The sequence below is a fragment of the Bison bison genome, unplaced genomic scaffold (genome assembly GCF_000754665.1).
Source record: "Bison bison bison isolate TAMUID 2011002044 unplaced genomic scaffold, Bison_UMD1.0 scf7180017864516, whole genome shotgun sequence".
Classification (NCBI taxonomy): Eukaryota; Metazoa; Chordata; class Mammalia; order Artiodactyla; family Bovidae; genus Bison; species Bison bison.
Window position 1 is genome coordinate 7,300,016 of NW_011495069.1, and position 11,159 is coordinate 7,311,174.

An 11,159-nucleotide genomic window follows, 5' to 3' on the forward strand; every position below is an offset into this window, starting at 1 on the left:
AGAGTCAGACACGACTGAACACTTAGTAGTAGTAGTTGTATAGCTGTAGTAGTAGTAGTTGGGTACTACTAAGTCTTAGTAGTAGTAGTAGTATAGCTGATTAACAATGTTGTGGTAGTTTCGGGTGGAGGGAAGAGATTCAGCCATATATATACATGTATCCATTCTCCCCCAAACTCCTCTCCCACCCAGTCTGCCCCATAATATGGAGCAGAGTTCCCTGTGCTATGCAATAGGTCCTCATTGGTTATCCATTTTAAATAAAACAGTGTGTACGTGTCAATGAAGAGTGTGCTCATTTTGATCTCCGGGTTAAGAGGTGGTCTGGTTTCTCCACTGTATAAGTTGCAATCTCCCCTCCCTTTCTGGCGGGGTGGGGGATAGCAATCTGTTAGGGGGCACTTGAAGGTCAGGTAAATATCCTGTTCCTGCTGATTCTTGCAGTGTTTATTTCCGATCAGCAGGAAGAGGTGCCCAGTCCCCTTTTACCTTCTTTGTCCCAGTCAGCCCCCACACCGTGAAACTGGGATGAGGCCTCTCCTAGCAACTTCATCAGCGTTCTGTGGGGCTTGGACATGTTTACCCCACCTGACCCTGTTATTTGAATCCAGGGACTCTGGTCCCTGCCTTAACAGGGTGGACTCAGCAGCTGAAGGGTATGGGCAGGTTCTGGGCAAGAAAGGACTCCTTTTAGAGTTTCACTTGAAAACAAAGAGGCAAACCAAGTTGGGGGAAAAAACAAGAGTTGGGCTCAGCCTTCAAAACCATGGCCATGTCTGAGATCAGCTCAGGAGGAATGGCTGTTGTCCTTCTGTTAGGGATTGTCCCCTGTGTGTATACAAATACTGGCAGTTCTGGTCCAAATACAGACAGCCCAATAGGAAGCACAGTGCTATTTGAGGAGATGAGTGGCTGTTTGATATGGGAAACAAACAGATCAACCAGCCAAGCCTCCAAGTATCACTAAGCCACCGACCACGGAGGGAGGAGGACTGAGCGTGTGGGATGCAGCTGGGAAAACACGGCCCCGCGGCTTGCAGGTCTCCTCTGGATGCTGAGACTTGGCACGGCTCAGAGCTGGGGGCCGTGTTTATTCTTTTGAAGCGTGAAGGGTACTTCTCAGCTTTGAAAAAATACAGTTGCCGGCTTGCGTTTCAAATAGTTCAACGCCTCCTCTGCTACCCAGCTGTGATCTAAAAAACTGGGATTGTTCAGGCCTCAGAGTATCAAATAAATGAACTGTGACTGCCCAAGGATGAGAAAGAAGTGTCCTTATTCAAATCAACCTTTGTGGCTGGAAAAGATTGTCGATTTTTGGTCTGATGTTGCAGGGAAGCTGCTGGGGGCTGGAGACCACCCCCTGCGTTCTCCTGTGGCAGCAGGTGGCTGTCTCTGCACCTTTAGACCATAGGAAATGGACACCTCATCTGAGTCGAGGCCACCACCTCTAGCGGTGAGAGCTACTTCTCTGTGCTGAAGGTCATAGCCATGGTCTCAGGTCAAGAGGCAAAGGGCGGAATAGGCGTCTGGGGGAAGACGGTTGAACGCAGGGTACTGCCCACAGGATGGCTGTGGGTGATGGGAGGGGGTGGTGCAGTCTGGAGTCAGAATCGATTTGGGTTCAAATCCCACCTCTGTCCCTTGCTTACCAGCTATTTGACTTGGGCAACTGATTGAAGGTCTCCAAGCCTCAATTTCTTCCTCTGCAAAATGGGGTTCAATAATAACAGTGGACTTGGGTTGTAGGTATTGTATGAGACTATGCATACAGTGTACCCAATAATAAGAAGAGTGCTGATGGCGGTGGTCATTATTATTATTTCTGAACCTCCAGGCTATGTTTGGCTTGGCTAGGAGGTTGGAGCTGGGGTGGAGGTAGGAGTGGGGATGTGGGCCGAGGGAGCAGGTGCGTGGCCCTGAATTGAGGCCACCAGGCACAGAATGCCATCATCCTGATGGCCAACTCCACTAGCTCCTACCCTCATTAGCAGCCTCATTCTCAGCAACCTTGAACACCATTTTAAGGGACTGTGTATTATTGCATTGTGTAGATGAACTACGGGGGGGTTTTGAACTATGTTTTATTTGAGGAATTTTTAACAGCTGCAGAATATTCCAGTGATTGGTTGGATCATGTTTTGACAGGGAAACAAAATGGTGTATTAGAATACAAACAGGGTTTGGAAATACAGATCTTCAACTGTTTAGTCAACATTTTTGAAGCATCAACTTTGGGCCAGGCCCTGTGCTGTACACTGGTCATATAAAGGTTAAGAAGACTGACAGGGACCTGCCCTCAAGATGCGTAGGGTCTAAAGGGGCTGACAAGCATACAAGCGGACCTGAGCTTAAACCCTGGCTGTGTGATCTTAGTCTCGTGTCTTCCTGAGCCACAGTTTCCTCGGATACAGAGGCTCAGTGTAGAGTGTTATAGCCACAGTTTTTGGCCAACAAACATTAGTTCTCTTTTATACATATGCATGTATATATGTGTGTGTGTGTGTGGTTTTATATATATACACACATATATGCATTAGTGGTTTTATATATACGCATATACATATAAACATGTATACATATATATCTGTATTATATATACATATATAGTATGAGTGAAGTCGCTCAGTCATGTCCAACTCTTTGCGACCCCATGGATAGTAGCCAACCAGGCTCCTCCGTCCATGGGATTTTCCAGGCAAGAATACTGGAGTGGGTTGCCATTTCCTTTTCCAGGGGATCTTCCCGACCCAGGGTTCAAACCCTGGGTCTCCCACATTGTAGGCAGATGCTTTACTGTCTGAGCCACCATTAAGATGGGTACATATATAGTATATACATATCTAATTATAAAATATATTATATATAATTATTAATATATAATCTTTTTTTGCCCTTATGGGTAACATGGCCATGGATAGCTTCCTAAAATAGCTTTTTCTTTTGGAGATGGACTATTTATCATAAGCTGATTTTTGCTATCTAGCTAAAGAAGGTGTTTTTTCTTTCTTTCTTTCTTTCTTTGTGTTTTTAGGCTGTGCTGGAGGCTTGTGGAATCTTACTTCCCGGACCAGGGATTGAACCAGGCCCTGGCAGTGAAAGCACCGAGTCCTAACCACTGAACCACCAGGGAATCCCCTAAAGAAGTTTTTCTAAATCCTCTGCTAGTCTCCAGTGTTCACCAGGCAGGAAATGGGCAGGAGCCACCGAATTGGCAGGAGGCCTCAGCAAGTAAGACCTTTTGTTCTCATCTGCCTATTTTGTGTTCCTCCAACACACCAAGGAAATTCTTGCCTCAGTGCCTTTGCACCGGCTGTTCTCTCTGCCTAAAGCACTAGATACTGCCTAGATATCACCTTCACTTTGTTCAGGTCTTTACCTAAATGTCATCTTATCAGAGAGGCTGTTCTTAACCACTGCCCCTCAACTCCTCTCTTCATCTCCTTTCTCCTATTTTTTCTTCTTCATAACTCTTATTACCTCCTAGCATAGGTATATTGGCTTAGGTATTGGCTTATTATCTTTCTTCCTAAATGGAATGGAATGTTTGTGAAAACCAGGATGTTGTCTGACCTGGGCCTGGAACAATGCCTGGCATATAGGAGGCCCTCAGTAAAAATTTGTGGCATAAGTAAATAAAGAGATCACATGGGACTACTCATAATACATACAGTATATACTAGTGTCTGGAAACAGTAAAAAGCTGTTCAAATGAAAGGGAGAATGCAAATAATTGGAAACTGAATATCGTGCCTTATTTGGGTGATAGGCCATTGAAGATCTTGGCTGGGGTGTATGTGAGTGGGGTTTGGGGTTGGAGAGGCAGTATTTCTTCCCGGCCAAGCTGCAGTGAGAGGCTGATGGCCTCTATGGGGATCCAATCCAATTAAGGCCCTGGCTCCAAGTCAGCTCGGATTCCCTTGCTGGCTGCAGCAGCTTCCAAGCGACAAAATGAAACCTGTAACTTTCCCGAGATGAGACAGTCTCCAGGTGATCAGGGCAGAGAGGCGCTGAGCATAGGGTTTCTGCTCCCAAGGGAGCAAATCTGCATTGCATGCACAGGGTTCTAATATTCTGTGCATGTGTGTGTGTGTCTCTGTGTGTGTGTCTGTATGTCTGTGTCTGTGTGTGTGTCTGTCTCTGTGTGTGTGTGTGTGTCTATATATCTGTGTCTGTGTGTGTATCTGTCTAGGTGTGGCTCGTGTGTGTGTGTGTGTGTCTCTGTGTGTGTGTGTCTATATGTCTGTGTCTGTGTGTGTGTCTGTCTATGTGTGTGTGTCTGTCTGTCTGTCTCTGTGTGTGTCTCGTGTGTGTGTGTGTGTGTCTGTCTATGTGTGTGTGTCTGTATGTCTGTGCCTGTGTGTGTATCTATGTGTGTCTCGTGTGTCTATATGTCTGTCTGTGTGTGTGTCTGTCTCTGTGTCTGTGTGTGTGTCTCTGTGTCTGTGTGTGTGTCTATGTATCTGTGTCTGTGAGTGTGTCTGTCTCTGTGTGTCTCGTGTGTGTGTGTGTCTATATGTCTGTGTGTGTGCGTGTCTGTCTATATGTGTGTGTGTGTCTGTCTGTCTCTGTGTGTCTCGTGTGTGTGTGTTCCAGGCAAAGTGGCTATTTACCATCCTCCAAACCCAGTGCTCACAGAGAAGCAGCTGGATGCGGTGGAAAGACGTCAGATGCAAAGCGAGGGGACACAAGTTCTGAGATCCGCTCCCGCACAGCTGTGTGACAGGGTGAGAAACCAAGAAGGCCGGGAGGCTGAGACCTGCCCCGACTCACATAGCTCCCTACTACAGAGCTGGAAAGGTGGCTGTCCACAGGTTTAGGCTTCATTGCGCTCAGAATGCTCTTTCAACTTTGTTTTTCTTTTTTCAAAACATTTTTTTGGAGAGGTAATACATAGCTCAAGGACAAAATTTTAAATTTATGTAAAAAGAATCCATATTGTAGAAAACAAATGTACACCTCTCCCCCCAGTGACTTGGTTCTTCTTTCTGGGGGTAAACACGTGTCCAGTTTCTTGTGTATCCTTCCCGAGAGAAATGCACTTGTGACATAGAGTTATGAAAAGATTATTATGGTGTGTGAATGTGATACGCAGGCATGCAGAAATGATGCACAGGCATTACATTTAAATTTAGACTAATATAGAGAAATCTAATATCACAGGTAGAGATTATGCTTCTTTATGTATCCAAGCATTTTCAAGGTTTTTTGGTGAACATATTATATGTGTGTGTGTGTGCTCAATTGCTCAGTTATGTCTGACTCTTTGGACCCCCTGGATTGTAGCCCGCCAGCCTCCTCTGTCCATGGGATTTTGCAGGCAAGAATATTGTGGAGTGGGTTCCCATTTCCTATTCCAGACTATCTTCCCAACCCAGGGATCAAACCACGTCTCTTGCATCTCCTGCCTGGGCAGGCAGATTCTTTACCGCTTTACCACCTGGGAAGCCTGGTGCATGTATATGTGTCTCAGTCAGTTCAGTCGCTCAGTCGTGTCCAGCTCTTTGCCATCCATGGACTGCAGCACACCAGGCCTCCCTGTCCATCACCAACTCCCAGAGCTTGCTCAAACTCATGTCCCATCAAGTTGGGGATGCCAGGTGATGCCATCCAATCATCTCATCCTCTGTCATCCCCTTCTTATTCTGCCTTCAGTCTTTCCCAGCCTCATGGTCTGGGTCTTTTTCAATGAGTTGGTTCCTTGCATCGAGTGGCACTGGAGTTTCAGCTTCATCATCAATCCTTCCAAAGTATATATGAATATACATATTCTAAGAATATATTCTAAGCATACATATATGCTAAGTTGCTTCAGTCGTGTCTGACTCTGTGACCCTATGTACTGCAGCCCACCAGGTTCCTCAGTCCTTGGGATTCTCCAGGCAAGAATACTGGAATGGATTGCCACGCCCTCCTCCAGGGAATCTTGCTGACCCAGGGATTGAACCTGGGTTTCTTTTTCCTGCGTTGCAGACAGATTCTTTACTGCTGAGACACCAGGGAAGCCCAATTTCCCTTATAATGTGCCTTATATATAAATAACATGTATCTGCCATATATATGTATGTTTCTCAAAAATAATTTTGATAGCACTTCACATATTATTGAGGGATTTCCTATTCCCAGATATTTTTATGTTTTTGGTTGCAGGAATAACTGAGATGTTTACTTCTATTATAATTTCAAACTGGCAGGGTTTTGAATATAGGAAGGCACTGGTTTCTAAAAAAAAAATTAACTTTATATCTTATCATTTCCATGAGATTGCTCTTACTATTTTGTTGTTGTTGTTGTTTCGGTCATGCCATGTGGCATGCGGGATCTTAGTCCCCAGACCAGGGATTGAACCCATGCCCCCTGCAATGGAAGCATGGCGTCTTAGCCACTGGACTGCCAGGGAAGTCCCAAGATTGCTTGTTGTTGCTTACGGATTTCCAGTTGTTTTTCTTTGGAACTAATGTAGCAGACAGTCAGCCCAGTAGATCCTGCTCCCATGGATGCTTTGTTAATAAACTCTTTTTGATGTGACTGATGACCTATCACATCTGTGTAAACTTCCCCTTCTTTCCCTGACTCAACATAAGCCTCTGTTATAGACATTATACCCACACTTGACAGAAGAAATTGTGGCTTGGCAAGGTGAAATGATTTGCCTTAGCTGGTGAGTGGCAGACCTGGCATTTCAACTGAGGTCTGTTATGCAAAATCTTTTGATCTTATCATGGCAAAATGAAGGAGAGAAGAGGTTAGAGAGGGGTTTGTGCAAAAGCAGCAGAAGACGACATTTTTTGAATGCCTAAGCTGTGCCAAAAACTTTATATACTATCGTTTTGAATGTTCATAAGATCTCTTGGAGGCCAGCATTATGAGCAGATGGTTGGCCAGGGCCTGGGCTCAAGGACAAAGAGATCTGGGTTTGATTATTAGCTTGGCTGCTTTCCAGCTGTGTGACCCTAGGCACATTGCTTAGCTTTTCTGAGCCTCAGTTTCTCTGCTGTATCCTTGTTACAAACAGTACCTGAATGGTCCTCCTCTCAAAGGTCTGTGTCCTGGAGCTTGTGGCCGAGAATACCTCAGTCCTTGGACCCACACACTGGAACTTTGTTTCTAGAGCCTAGAAAAGCGGAATTGACACGTGTCTCCAGCTCCTATGTTTGTTGAATGACTTTGCTTCCTCCAGGGGAGCCCATATCTACAGGGAGGTGGGAAGTTGGTGCTTCTGTGGACACAGCATTCAGGTTAAACTTTAGCCAAAATTATGGCTAAGTCACAATTAGCAGGGTTTTATAGCACCTAATTCATATTGTGGGGACACATCTGAAGTTCAAAGATGCATTGGGATTTTCCATAACTGAGTTGACTGACATCACTAGAGATTAGTTTGTTGTTGTTTAATCGCTCAGTTGTGTCCGACTGCTTTCGACCCCATAGACTGTAGCCCACCAGGCTCCTCTGTCCATGGGATTTCCCAGGCAAGAATACTGGAGTTGCCATTACCTACACAGGGGATCTTCCAGACTCAGGGACCAAACTCATGGTTCCTGACACGTCTCTGGCATTGCAGGTTGATTCTTTACTGCTGAGCCACTGGGGAAGCCCCCAGAGACTAATTAAGCACCTGTTACAGGTGGAATGAGAAAAACAACGATGTGAAACTCAGGAGATGGAGGTTAAAAGGCAATGGTTGAATTTTATGTATTCTTTCACTGAATCTCATCAAACTTGGGGCTTCTCAGGTGGTGCTAGTGGTAAAGAACCTGCCTGCCAATGCAGGAGACATAAGTCTCAGGTTCAATACCTGGGTCGGGAAGATCCCCTGGAGGAGGGCGTCAAGATTATTATTATTTTATTATGTCCCAAGCACTGAGCTAGGTATAAGAAAGCATAAAGAAGAATTATAGGTATACATGATTTTGTTGTACATCATTGTATTGTACTTTGTAAATATTGCATTTTCTTACAAATTAGAGGCTTTTGGCAACCTGGCATTGAGCGAGTCTATTGGCACTATTTCTCCAACACTGTTAATTTATTTAATATACTTATTTTTAAAATGTATTTAAAATCTTTAATGTATCAAGTACTGTGCTAAATCATTTGCATGCATTATCTCACTTAATCCTCACAATTACCCTGTGATATTAGTATTCTTATCACCCTTATCTTATACATAAAGAAACTGAGGCTTACAGACTAATTTGCTATTTTTCCCATCGTCAATTTAGTTAGCAAAGAATAAATATTTGAAACCCAGGTCTAGTGTACCAACAGCATTATTTTTATTTACTTAGTTACTTTATTTATTTATTTACTTTTGCTTGTTATTTTTGTCTATACCATGGGATCTTAGTTCCCCAACCAGGGATCAAACCTGTGCCCTCAGCAGTGAAAGTGTGGCATCCTTCTGCCAGGGAGTTTCCTAACAGCATTATTTCTTTTTTGAATTTTTAATTTTTTTAAAACCTTTAATTTTGTATTGGGTTATAGCCAATTAGCAATGCCATGATGGTTTCAGGTGAACAGCAAAGGGACTCAGCCATGCATACACTTGTGACCATTCTCCCCCAACCTAGACAGCATATTCAAAAGCAGAGACATTACTTTGCCAACAAAGGTCCACCTAGTCAAGGCTATGGTTTTTCCAGTAGTCATGTATGGATGTGAGAGTTGGACTTTAAAGAAAGCTGAGTGCTGAAGAACTGATGCTTTTGAACTGTGGTTTTGGAGAAGACCCTTGAGAGTCCCTTGGACTGCAAGGAGATCCAACCAGTCCATCCTAAAGGAGATCAGTTCTGGGTGTTCATTGGAAGGACTGATGTTGAAGCTGAAACTCCAATACTTTGGTCACCTAATGCGAAGAGCTGACTCATTTGAAAAGACCCTGATGCTGGGAAAGATTGAAGGCGGGAGGAGAAGGGGACGATAGAGGATGAGATGGTTCGATGGCATCACAGACTCAATGGACATAGGTTTGGGTGGACTCCGGGAGTTGCTGATGGACAGGGAGGCGTGGCATGCTGTGGTTCATGAGGTTGCAAAGAGTCGGACACGACTGAGCGACTAAACTGAACTAAACTGATTCTCCCCCAAACTCCCCTCCCATCCAGTCTGCCACATAACATTGAGCAGGGTTCCATGTGCTATATAGTAGAACAGCATTATTTTAAAATTAAAGTATGTATATTATTTTTTTCAGGATAATGCTACTGCACACTTAATAGACTACGTACAGTGCAAACATAATTTTTATACGTACTGGGAAACCAAAAAGTTTGTGTGACTTGCTTTATTAAGATACTGGCTTTATGAGTTAGAGGTAGCTGCGGAGGAAATTGAAAGCTTAGGCTTTGCTGTGATTACTCCAGTATTACCACAGTGGGCAGGGAGACCAGGTCTACATGCTGAAGAAGCCTGACTCTATGGCACAACAGACCCTTTGGGCCTATCCTGCTCAATTCTCCCTGGACGACAAATACTCTCAAGATGAAATCACCATCAAGAAATGCTTCAAGGTACTCATGACCCAGCAACCTCGGCCTGTCCTCTGAGGATCTCTTAAAATCTCATATCCCTTATGCTGCCTGCTAGCCCCAGAAGACTTTCTGAAACCATGCTCTTCAATCTGTGAGCCTTGAAGTCTTGCTACAGCTCTTGCTTCTTGAATCTGGTCTCCTCCTTGCCTTTGATCATGCTTGTTGTGAGGCAATTATGGTAGCATCCTCTTTAAAGGGAAGATGTTTGAATCATCTTTTCATACTTTGAATCACTGCCAGGTTATTAAAATGATTTGAAAGAGAAAAAAGAAACCGATACTGGCTTTATTACGGTGGCCTGGAACTGAACTCACATCTCTAAGGCCTGTCTCTCATGTTTCTTAGCACTTAGTATATGCCAGGCCGTGTGTTAATAAGCTTTACATTTATTTACCTGTTTAATCTCCATAACAACTCTATAAGATAGGTATTGTAATTATCATCATTTTGTAAGAGGAAATTGGTATAGAGGGGACTACTTGCTCAAAATTGCAGAGCTAGGAAATAAGATATTTTGCTCAACTAAAGATGGATATAAGGTTCCTTTTACTCCTAGAATCTCACAGTATACCAAAGAAGAAGACACTGATATGAATAGTAATAATAGCTAACATTTATCAAATGTTTATAATTAAATGCTTTACATGGATTATCTCATTTAATCCTCAAAGTGACTTTATTAGTTAGGTTCTATTCTAGTCTCTTGTGATGAGGAGGCTTGCTTGAGTTAAGTAACTTGTCCAGATGGAGTTCAAAATCAGGCAGTTTGCTAGAGAAGCTCACTTTAGTACATGCAATACCACCTAACCTCCTTGATGGGTGATGTAGAATCCAGACCAACACATTGGTTCAAGGCAGCTCCTTGGAGCAGGGGAATATTTGAGCTGGGCCTTAAGGATAGGTAGGCACTTACCCATACCCACTAAGTATACAATGTGGTGAAAAGACAATTGTGGGTTGAAGTCTCAGCTCTGCCACCTTTCCAACTGAATGACTTGTGTTTCATCTCCTCTATTCCCTAGTTTCCTTAATTGTAAGTGTGGACAATGAAAATTATTCATCTGAAACACCATGAGGAATAAAGTTTTTTTATTTTTTTGAGTGCAGGCTCAGTAGTCATGGCATGCACAGGCTTATTTGCCCCAGGTTATGTGGGATCTTCCAGATGTACAAGCTGGGAATAGAAAAGGAAGAGGAACCAGAGATCAAATTGCCAGACTCTTTTGGATCATAGAAAAAGCAAAGGGAGTTCCAGAAAATTATCTACTTCTGCTTCATCGACTACTCAAAGGCCTTTGACTATGTGGATCACAAAAACTCTGGAAAATTTTTAAAGAGATGGGAATACCAGGCCACCCTACCTGTCTCCTGAGAAACCTGTATGTGGGTCAAGAAGCAATAGTTAGAACCTTACATGGAACAGCTGACTGGTTCCAAACTGAGAAAGGAGTACATCAAGGCTATACATCTTCACCCTCTTTATTTAACTTATATGCTGAGTACACCATGCAAAATGCTGGGCTGGATGATCACAAGCTGGAATCAAGAGATTGCTGGGAAAAATATCAACAACCTCAGATATGCAGATGATACCGCTGTAATGGTGGAAAGTTGAAGAGGAACTAAAGA

General features: G+C 43.6%; 1 pseudogene; it reads left to right on the forward strand.

Moving 5' to 3' along the window:
- The first annotated feature begins 1,488 nt into the window (after positions 1 to 1,488).
- On the forward strand, positions 1,489 to 9,545 carry LOC104981244 (annotated as a pseudogene).
- The last annotated feature ends 1,614 nt before the right edge of the window (positions 9,546 to 11,159 follow it).